General features: G+C 41.0%; 1 protein-coding gene across 3 annotated transcripts in view; it reads left to right on the top strand.

Annotated features, from left to right (window-relative positions):
• The first annotated feature begins 639 nt into the window (after nucleotides 1–639).
• Nucleotides 640–11,907, top strand: part of bcl9 (BCL9 transcription coactivator) — a 33,201-nt gene continuing 21,933 nt past the window's right edge. The window contains exons 1-2 of one of the 3 annotated variants that reach the window (XM_086091846.1): nucleotides 640–799; nucleotides 6,411–6,618. The gene's annotated coding sequence lies outside the window, so the exon portion shown is untranslated. Of the gene's footprint in view, nucleotides 800–844; nucleotides 1,322–6,410; nucleotides 6,619–11,907 lie in introns of those variants that run through there. The other 2 variants (XM_086091845.1, XM_086091847.1) reach the window with 2 other exon arrangements.

Here is an 11,907-nt window from a genome sequence, read left to right as displayed (position 1 = left end):
TAGTAAAAAAAGAATACCAAAAAAGTTTCCATTTAAATGATTGCAGGAAAATCAAGTGACATCCAAACAGATATTTAATAAAATAACACATTAAAAAAATAATTTCATAATTAATAATAGTAATAATAATTTAGTTTTATTTGAAATAATTTCCAGGAAGGCAATTTACATACAAATACCATTATGTTAAAATTGTATAAAAATAAAGTTTATATATATATATATATAGTGCTGCTCAAAAGTTTGTGAACCCTGCAGGCATGGTCAGATTTTTTGTATAAAATATTAAAATAACCTTATTAAATGTTTAGTCATAGTGACGTCATCCATCCATCCATAGAGACGGTGATGTCCGAGCGCGTTTCCATCCTGAGAACTTGGGGAGTCTGTCGCAAAACTGACAAAACTCCCCATAACTGGAAATTAACTACTAAAATATGAATTCGGTGTTTATCCAGGTGTTCTGGTGAATGTTTATTTTATTTTTTATTTTTTTAGGGAATGCGCACACGAGTGTGCCTCTACTGTCCGACAGCAGCCTCACTGGCACACAGACCTGACCTAGAATTGCTACTTAGAATTCGGAGCAAACCATTTGAGCGCAACGGAGAGGGGTGCTCCCGTCGGCGGTAGTGCTAGTAAACCGACGTCAGGAAATCTTGACTGAGACGCAATGGAGTAGGACCACTGGAAAAACTCGGGTGAAGGGGGGGGGAGACGTGTTTGTATTTTATTATGGTGCCCGCGACCATGTTGTGATTTTGGCGTGCCGCGAAGGAGGAGGAATTAAAAGTCCCAGGTGAGTGTCATGTTTTTGGTGGTCCTGGACCAATCCAGGTGGACAAGAAAAAAAGAAAAGTGTCGCCAGTGTAAGGCACACTTCGCCTCCTGGCAACGGGGCACACGCGGGGTCCTCCTCCCGGGGACAGCTCACTCCGGTATCCGTCCGTCTCCCTCCCGAACGACACCCCCTCCCCACACCACCCACCCACCCGAAGGCTCTTCGGCTGCTGGCTAGCAAAGCCCCGCGTCGCGTCCACAGCCGTGGCGGACAACCGAGGCGCTCATTTTCCACGTTACAGAAGCCCCATTTTTTTCCCTCCACTCCCCCTCCTCCTCCTCCCATTCCCACCAAGCAACCAGCGCGACAAAAGCGGATTATTCACGATGGTCTCGGCATGGCGCAAAAGCCGCGGAGAAATGCTGTTTTTTTAGCCGCCGACAGCGGAGGACCGCCCGTGCTTGTTGGTGAAAATGGAAAAAAAGGATACAATGCCCGCCGCGCGTGTTGTGCATTCCACGGGAGCTCCGCGGACGTGGGGTATTGTATTTTTTTGTTCTCATTCAAAAAAAATTGCTCTTTGGTGTGATTTGTACACGGCGGCGGTGAGAGATTATAAAGGCCTTGAGCCTTCTCATCTTAATTGTTACATTGTTAACGGAGCTAGCATAACTTGAAAAACGCACGCCCGCCGACCGAGGGCCCTCACATTTGGGGCTTTTATCTTTGTGAAGCCACGACGACACCGTGAATGCACCTCTCGTGTTGCGTTTGGGCCCGACCGAGACGTTGTTCTCTCTGTCCACTGGCCTCCCTCTTTCGGGGAAGACTTTGTTTGCGCTGGCCGAGAGGCTCCATGAATGCTCAAGTCCTCCTTCCACCCCCACCCCCCACTTCACCCCCCACCACAGCAGCAGCTCTGTGGCGAAACAGGAACAACTTCTTTTTTTTTTTTTTTAGGGGAAAAATGGGAGAAAAAAAGTTGCTGGAGTTTTTCAAGCGCCATTGGGCTTGAATTTTTTTTGTGTCCGCCAGGAGTTGTCCAAGTGGGGCGCTGAGATTCAATGGGGAGGTGGGGGTGTCTCAACACTCGAGACTCAAGACTGATGCGTAGCCGATGTGTGCTTTAAGTTTATTTATAGTTTGGGGTTTGTAGCCGTGTGTGTATGTGTGTATTTTAGGAGGCAGTTTGTGAGGAACTTTGTGCGGCTTTGTGCTGTGTCACACACACTTGAAACACGCCAAAGTGTGTGTAGCTTTGTTTCTGTTGGACCAGAGCTACAGGTTCTTGTAGTGCTAGCATACTTTTTCTGGTGTCCACAGATGACAATAGTTTACATTTATATTGTATAACTATTTGATCTTCATTTTTTTTTTTAACCAACTTAAAATCTTGTTTTTCTCACAATTCTAACATTCTGGGTGATGCTCTTATCAGGTTGGGGCAGGTATGGGCTTTTAGTGTCATCCACAACTTAACATGCTGAAGCTAGTTAGCTTCCAAGAAGATACTATCCACCAGTTCTTAGGGTTTCTGCGCACTTAAAAATGTCCCTTTGTCACATGTTGCCCAATAAGGGGATACACCAGTATTGAAATTGACCTTAATAATGTGTAGCCATCATTTGAGCAAATCTTGTAGGTTAATATAGATCAAATCTGCACTCTTTGCACGCAGGAATTTCATGTTTAAAGCTAACTTTTTAAATGGACACTAGCGAACATCAAAATACTCCCCTTCATTCCTTTATAAAAATACATAGGCTGTAAAAAAATTGTATTTGTAAAGTTAAAGCTTTAAGTTTGATAATATCAACATGCGCTCACCTAGAGCTAAATGCTAAAGTTAGCTTTCAATTCAATAGTATCCACAGCTTATTATGAAGTTTTAGCACCTAGTTAGAAATGTTCCCTTTATCATTTGTTGTCTTTACAAGCATACTTAAATGGGGACTTTGCACCAAAAACAAAACTAAGCACTTTTATTCTCATGTGTTATTTTGGTTGTGTGACCTGACAGTAGAATATAATCAAAATGATCTTGGGGTGGGCAATCATTCCTCACTGTATTCATCTTTTATGCCTTTTAATTATTATTTTTAAAACGCACCACAACTTCTCTATAATAGACCAGAGACAGAAGGCCTGACCGAGGGGTGTTGCCATTCATTTGCCGTACCCACACAGACACACGCTGCAGCCTTACAGGGCACCCAGCAGCCTCACTTTCCTTGGCTGGATTAATTACATCCAGTTAGTAACGAAAGTTAAAAAGAAAGAATTAGACAACACTTGAAACTAAACAAGCGTAACATCACAACACTCCATCATGAATAAGTCATGCTAGCAATGTACGTTCTTACAGTGCACGTTCATGATGGTGAGGAGCGTGGTTTTGGGAGGAGTAAAAGTGAAGTGAGGCTACTTTCAAATCTTGGTAGCATTTTGCATACAAACATTACAATGCAAACTTATTTGGTGTAGACTGATATTTTAGCTGTTATTTCCATTAAGAGCGACTTTTAGCTTCGGAGAGGTTAAAATGGCAAATCTGTGCTACCCAGAACTAAATGTTGCGAGGCACAAGCTAGCTTTCACTTGGATAAGCAACAGGTTATTTTACGAATTTGAACACTCTCCAATCTCCATCCTTTTTCTGTTTTATAAGCATCCTGATTAAAGGGAATTTATTGACATAAAAGGCACAGACATGACTATTATTTTCAGCATATTTTGGGCCCACATAAGCCCAGATAAGATGCCACATATGGCAGCTAAGTATGCTAAAGCTAGCTTTCAGTTGGAATACCAACAATTACACCTTTTTTTCCCTTGATAAATTGTTTCCCTTGTTGTTTTGTTTCCTTCCAAAGTGTTCACAGGTAATGGAATTATAGCTATTATTGTTAAGGGCACTTTTGGGTTTATTTATTCTTTGGCTTATTGTAGTGGTTAAAATTGGCAAATGGGTAGCTCAGCATCAACCACAGCAAAACCTGTTTAAGACTGTGTGTAACCACATGTTTTTGTGTCCTTATGTAAGTGTGTTGTCTTCTAAAAGCCTACGGGTAATGTTAGATTACTAAGGTGTGTGTGTGTGCGCACGTGTGTGAGTGGTGATCAGCCAATTTGGAAACGTGCATGATCAGTATATGTGTCAAATTATTAGTGCCTTTCATTGCCGATCACAAAAAACGATCATCAACAGCTTGTACTTTGCAGCCTGCATCCAAATAGAGCCTGTGTGCAGTAGTGTAGCGTCCCCTCCCCCTTAATTCTGCACGTGACAGACCAAACTAGTAACTGAATGTCAATTTGAAACTTAAAAAATAAATAAACGAGATATAATGTTTTTTGAATCTGATTAAACAATTAAAAAAAAAAAGATTGTCGGATAAATGGATTAATAAAACAATCGTTAGTGCAGCTCTAAAATTAAGAACATGTGCAGCTAATCAACGTGATTGGTATCGGCCAATCTCGCTCATGGAATATTGTATCTGAATCTGCAGCATAAAACCCTGATCAGAACACATATTATTATTTTTTATTATTAATATTAATACTAATTATTATCAAAAGTGTCTGTGTGACTTTTGTAAATGTTTTAGGGAAAGCTGCTATCTATCAACTTAGTGCCTAAAATAGCTGTGCATTCATTTTTCAGTCAAAATAAAATACAAAAACACACTGTACAACCTGATGATACAAGTGATGGCATAAAAAAGCATCTAGACAAGTCAGTTGTTAGCTATTTAGCAGCTAACGCCAGTCCCCCATTGAGACCGGTACTCCTTTAGGAATAAAGTGTCACACCTGCGATGGGTACAATAATTGATCCTTGCTGAACTCGTTGTCCAAATAGGGATGCGCGATAATGCTAATTTCAACCGATACGATAAACCAATAATTTAGAAAGTGACGCTGTCGATAACCGATAACTAAGCCAATAAATTTTTTTTAAATTAACTTGAATACAAATATACTTTCGCGTCCTATTATACGACTAACATGTACAAATACATTGAAACATTGTGTAAAGCACCATGAAGCTGAATTTTATTGATATCTCTGCTTCAAAGACAACCAGTAACTCATTTTGAGTTTGCCAAAACAAAACAGTCATGTTTTAAAAATGCAACAAAAAACTGTGAGGGTAACATTTTGGGGAGACGCAGTAAAGAACTGATGACTGCCATGTCGCCATGATGCATCTTCTGTGAACACGAGGTCGCGTGCATTATGACGTCACAAATATGCAACACTACCATAGGGGAGGGGTTGAGGAGTTGGGCACAACTTGAGCCACAACTACAACAGATGGACCAACGTGGCATGTCTATTATTATCAGCGGATTTCTTTATTGTCTGGTTTATCTGTATGACATAAAATTGGTCGATAATTGCTGATAATTATCGTGCATCCATAATTCCAAATTTTCCAACCTAGGAGATTTTGAGGTATCACCAAATCAGCATAATGCCGCCTAGTTGTTAAAAAGACATGTTTGTAACCCAAATCTACTGCACAAGAAAGTTTCCCTTGTTACATTTATAAGAAGAAATAGGTATATTTGATTGAATTTAAATGTCTAAAAACCTTTTCATGTGACCCTTCTTTGTGCCGCATTTTATGGACTATGTGCATGCTCTGTCCAAGCTTGGTTTCCATGCACACAAGGCACACTTACTTATTTGAAGACTGAGGGCCCCCTCAATTGCTAAGCAACACCGCTGTCTGCTTGCATCATTTATTTATGTGATGCATGCAGGTTCTTATTTATCTCTTCTTCCAATTCGACGCTGTCGTCTTTTCATTATAGCGACTTGTCAAATGTTTGTTGGCAATAAACTGGTAGCCGTCCCGTGAGGCTGGTGGGCTTCTGATTTGGTGAACTTTCAAAATGAAATTTCCAGTTGAGATGAACTGTATCAAAAATTTACGGGGTCCGTGGTCTACAACTGTCTGATATATGACATTTTGAGGTTACAATGGCACACTATCAACTAGTTTGTGCAGCAGCTTAAGAATTTGCGTTACATTGCCGCTATATGAAAGGAACTCAACGTAGCAGGCTCCATCTTTATTTGGACGGCATCACCAACAGATGGACGCAAATGTGCTTGCATTAGTCACAGAACCAAACTGAAGCCTTTTGTTTACAAAAAAAAAAAGGTGAATACTGGCTCCTCGAGAATTGAACACAAATAGGAAGCAGAAACCTCCCAAAATAAAACTGGTAACAGCGCTAAAAAATTGCCTTACCAGAGGCAACACTTGGACCCATCCCCAAGACTACATGACTCCTGGCGATCATCTCTGACTAGCGTGACACCAAAACAAAAATTCTCGTCTTTTAAGATGCTTGACTTTTGAGGTATCTCTGTATACAAGATGGAGCACGTGTAACCTGTCGCCGGCTTTCGTGTGGTCCCTCATCGCCCCAAGTTTAAATAAGTGTTTGGTTGGAAAAGGAGCGTAAATGGTCGGTGACCTAAAACTTTGCACCGCTTGTATGTTTGCTCCATGTTGTCATGTCAACACGAGCAACTGAGTGCTTTTCCTTGCCGCTGCGCTTGTTTGCTTGTCACCCGGTGAAGCAAAGTTCTCTCTCCCTGTGTGTTGCAGGTGTGAATGACTTGTGGCTGTAGGGTGTCGTGAGTGGGCCAGCTTCCTGCAAGTGCACACGCTCGCGCGCACACACTCACACACAGCCTCCAGGGGGGAGGGGGCTGACTGCGAGGGCTCCGGTGGAGAGCACACATCAGTGCCCAGGAGACCCGAGGCCTGGTCTTCCATATGAGGCCCTGCTCAAGGGGCAGGGGGGGCTTCTGAGGTAAGTCCAACTTGACTCTGCTGCTCTCTTTTTACACCCATTAATAAACACACCTTCTCATAATGATTTTCTATTTTTGTCTCCATCTTTTTGGAGAAACTACAATAACATTTTGCAGTGGCCAGATGTTATTTATTTATTTATTATTATTTTAATGTGTGTATTTTTGTTTGTTTGTTTTTTTACGTTGGTTTCTTAAGGGTAGAGCATAAAATCAAACAAAAAATGCCCAATGGGAAGTAATGGAATTAATCACTTCCAAGGTGCCTGTCACCATAATAAATCCTTTTAAAAACTGTACAGGCAATGTTTTGAATAACATTCTTTGCTGTCACAACAATACGTTTGCTGCTGTATAATAAAATTGTGTAATCACCCTAAACTCTGACACACATTTGGAGGGGGGGAGGGAAGATTACAGCTTTTGCTAGGGTAGAGTCTTCGTTCTCAATAAACACAAAACACAGCTGGTTTTCTGCTCTTTTTTTTTTCAGTCAGTTTGATCATAATTTACTGAATAGCCAGGACAGAGAAGTTTCTATTTTTGTCATCTTCAGATTTTTCCTGTATGGTACCTTATGTGGTGGTATCACAAAGAGACAAAAGACAATAATAGTGCATGGGCATTTGTAGACGCCTTTCATGGTGCCCAAGATCACCTTACAACAGTAATAAAAATGTAACGATAATTAGGAATGCCATAAAAGATAGGTCATAAAAATGTGTGAAAGTCAGATGACCTATGCAGATTGAGGAGCTTTAAGACAGGACTTAAATTGTGCAGGGAAGTCGATCTTTTAGAGTGATTGTGGAAATTAATTCCATGGGCGAGGGGCTACATTGCTTTTAAAAACTTCAGACACAAAATTGGGTACAGTGAGAAGCATTGAATACGTTTTTCATGCAGTCAATATTCGTGTTAAGGTCAAAATTCCGGTTCTGAAACATTTGGGATAACACGTTTGCATGCATAAAGTTACTCCCATATACATGGTCATTTTGCTCAATTGGAAAACATGATTGAAACCCCGACGTGCCTTTAGCAAGTAGGATGAAGTCGTGACTACATAGACCAAGATTCCTTGCGAATCAAATAAGCGAAGAAGAAGAGAAGACTTAGAAGAAAATGGCGAGCATGCGCACAGCGAAAAACATTGCACCGATCGATCGAGGTATTCCGAATGCATTTATATGAGCAAGAATTCTGGTTATGAAAGGAGTAACCCAAGGGGTCTTATAGCATATTCGGGTTATTGCACGTTTTTACATGGCTTTACAAAACCTGAATATTGCTAATATTCGGGTTTTAAAAGGGTTATTGCCTGCATGTAAACGTAGTCTGTGTTCTTCGTGCCTCCCGCCAGAAATCCTCAGGTTCTCAAGTCTTTTTTTTTTATGATTTTTTTTTTGCGTATTTTCCTGGACTGTTCAACACACATTTCCTTATGCTTTTTTTGTGTAACCCTGCTTGATTGTCGTTATCTTCCTTACGCTAGTTAACAAAGCGGTGCCTTTGTTTGATAGCTTAACACTTCTATGATGCCACTGTGACGACTGTGGTGCATGTTCGCTCTCTTTTGACATTTATCTGCAAAGGCATCTGTAGCATTGTCGTGATGAGAGGAAGCCCTTGAGTTGTGGCATTACTAATTATTCCACGGGAATGAGGACGTCATAGCTTGCGCTCACTTGGCTCTATCTGCACGTTGTTTGGTCTTATTCTCCGATTTGGACACAATCATGGGACAAAACTCGGTCATGCTGCTCTTCCTCAAATCTCTGTCCCGGCAGTTTATTTATCTGCTATCTAATCCCTACGCATGTTAACTGAAAACCGTGGGGAGGTGGAGGACACCCGGGAAATAGATATTGATGGAAGGCAGCAGAGGATTTATTTTTTCTTCTGTTCATTGGCCTCTCATCTTTCTTTTTGCATTTGTTTGCTCTGTGGGATTTCTAATTAAAACTCCAAAGATTTGTGCTATGTTAGAGGCGGTTTGCTCACTTCCCTACGGAGTGCTTTGTGGGGTGCTCCTCTCAGTCATACAGATAATATGTGTAGAAGCCCACCATATTGATTTCCACTCTCTCGACTCACTTTTTGCTGTTGCCTTTGATCCATGTTAATAACATTAAAATTCAGCAGCACCAGGTCGTACACTTGAGTTATGGCTCAGATCAGTTCAGTCCTGATCGGGCTTCTGTTTACATTATGGAGTGCGGTACATCATAGCATAAGCAGTAATTCATCAACTACTGTTGAAGGTTTTCTACAGTGTTTATCCTCATAAGGGTCACAAGTAACTGGAGTCTATCGCCATCAACTTTAGGTGGGACGAAGGGTATGCCCTGGAGTGGTCACCAGTCAGTCGCAAGGCACAGATAATTCACATTCACACTTATCATCAATTTAGAGAGTGCCTGGAAAAGACCCTACGCAAGCATGGGGAGATCATGCAAACCAGGCCTTCCCCCGGCGACCCACCAGCCTTTCTTTTGCTTTGAATCATCCCCTCGCAATGCAAATCATTTTTTAAAATATTTGCCTTTTTGTTTTCTTACCATCAATTACTGGTAACTTGATCCTTTCATTTGACATGAAAGAAGTCAGACAATTCTCTATCGACTATTCTCTATCTATTCTCTATCAACAGCCGACATTGTGTCTCACTCCACCCCCATAAGTGGACCGAAGTGTACCAATGCATGCGACATCATTGAAGCAAAATGAAAAGTCAGTCTGGTCTGCTATGTCTTTACTCATACTCATAATAGTAAACTATTACACAATTTGGCCTTGTCATTAATAACTGGTGGAATATTTATGCAAATGTCTAGGTCGTGTACCTGTGCATTGTCAAGCTTATGTGCTAGCCCACCTGTTCCAATTCTTGAGGCAATTGTACCATGAACCCAACTGGAATGATCTGAACATTTATATCTGCGTATGGCTAAAATTAGTCATTGCTGTTCACCGTCTGTCTCAAGTGTTAAAGATTGGTAGGAGTGATGAAAAATGCTAGATTTAAAGCTTCTTTTTTGTTGTTGCGTATTCATAATATGGATTATTCCTTTGACTTTTACCACCCCTCCCAAATACTTTTTAGCAGGGGGGGGGGGGGGGTAAAGTAGTCTTGACATAGCTGTGCTGACTAACAAACAAACTGGAGAAAATATAACCTGCTTGGCAGAAGTAATGATCCCAAAATCCGTTAAAACAAGCAATGTTTTCCATGGCTCTCCATTTGCCGGTTCACCAAACTTGACTGTCTGACCACATTCAGTTATTCAGTGGCCGTGGTCTGACAGATTCAACTTAAATGGTAACGATGCACTTAAAGACTCGGCAGGGCATTTCTTTTTAGTGCACGTTATACTTTTTCTATGTAAACCAGCACACCCCCCCAAAAAAAGGCCACCTATTTTGTCAAATTAACACGTTGTGCGTCAGAGGCAGAGGCAGTGCAAATTGGCAACAACACACACTTGTGCTCACACGCACACTTTCATACATGCAGTAGAGTTGCCCACAGTGGCGACTTGCTTGTATGAAAGGCATCAAATGTGAGTTTTACTGTAATTCAGTGAGGATTGTATTTGATCCAGTTCTTTGCTGACCATGATGGAAATATCACCACTTTAAAACCCAACAACTGTAAATCATAACATTAAGGGAAAGCGGCCACATGAGATGTCACTCCAAACAAATGTTTTAGGGCTCTAAGGACCAGCGTAGAGTTGTTTTCATACAGTTGAGCATGCCACTGTGAGCGGTTACATCAATAAGTAAAAATGTTTTCTAATGGCAGCATTGTAGCGTTTTTGTGCAGGTCTCATAAGCCTATTTTCCGCCGCGAAAATACACTTCAGTGCAGTGTGTGTTCTTTTTGTGGTTCCATTGTCATGTATTGGTGCCGGTGGTAATTGGAACAAATTATGTATTTCATTGATTTCTCTTGTGCAATTACATCAATGGCTAGGTACAATATGTGCATTGCCCTTTTAACAATTTATTCATTTTATCTCAGTGGTCTCTAGGCTCTGTCTACACTACTTATCTAAATGACCAATAAAATCCTGTTTATTATGTTTACCAACTGTTATGGAGAATAATTATTTAGCACGTATTAACATAAGTTTATACTGTTTTGTGGACACCTGTATTTTCCTTAACAATGGGCTTTTCACTTGTACATGAAGCAATATCAAAGTGACCTTGATTGATAAGCCTGAACATGCTACTTGCTTTCTTGTCGAGCTGACCCTCCCTTTGTCCTCTCCAAGAAACTTAACCAGGCTGCATAAAAATCTTCCCATGATAATTTTACTGCGCACACTCGCACAGATCACTTAAAAGACAAAGATTTTGTTTTCCAGACTTTATATTCATCTCGCCTAATTATTGAAAATTAACTATTGAAAATTCCACAGCACAACATTATGGATATACAGTATGGGAGCCCGACACTCTGCCACCCGTTGATTGTTGGTCGACAGAGACTTTGTGACAACAGGAATGGAATGGCAAGAACACAAAGCATGTCATCTTGTAGTAAAGAACAATATGCTAAAAAGGAAGAACACTGGAAGATGGATGTCCTCCGTTTACTGAGTAGTGTGCCTCTCTACTAAAATCATTGGAGGTTTACACTATCTTGCTGCTATGACGTCACACTATTTATGAGCCAATTTACCCGATTATGGTTTACCAAACCAAACCATACCCCGACGACAGGCTGAACAGAATGAGTTTGACCACTTTGTGGAAACATGACTATACTCAATGAGCGCATGTCAGTCGGGAGGGGTGGGCTCCGGATCGGCAAGGAAGTGACGGATCAGTCGGAATGCACACCCATCCATCATTCTGCTTTCATGTTTCTCTACTGTGATTGACAATTGTGTGACAAGCAGACTTGCCCACCTGCCCCTGACAGGAGGGATCTTCTCATGCTAGGCTGTTGTCATGTGGAAGGTGTCGAGGCCTTTGGGATCTTTGCAATAACTGCCTGTTTGATTTCGGTGACTCAGTGGGTATGATAAATTACTCAATAAGAATTCCGTTGCTTGTTTGGAATTGTATTGTTCATTATTCTTATCTTGAAGGAACTGAGACAAAATTGAGTTTGCAACATGCAGCAAATTGAGGAATTGATTGTTAGTAATTTTCTCCTTTGTTGATCAAGGAAACTTGGAAATGTCCATCCCCAGATTGTAAACTGGGTTCTGGTCTCCCTCCAGTTGACAATAACAAGGAATTAATCTGACTGTGGACAGTGCGACAGTGTG

This window comes from Leptonotus elevatus, chromosome 12 (assembly GCF_054856555.1).
Source record: "Leptonotus elevatus isolate MCC_2025b chromosome 12, RoL_Lele_1.0, whole genome shotgun sequence".
Classification (NCBI taxonomy): Eukaryota; Metazoa; Chordata; class Actinopteri; order Syngnathiformes; family Syngnathidae; genus Leptonotus; species Leptonotus elevatus.
This window is presented reverse-complemented; position numbering and strand designations above follow the sequence as displayed.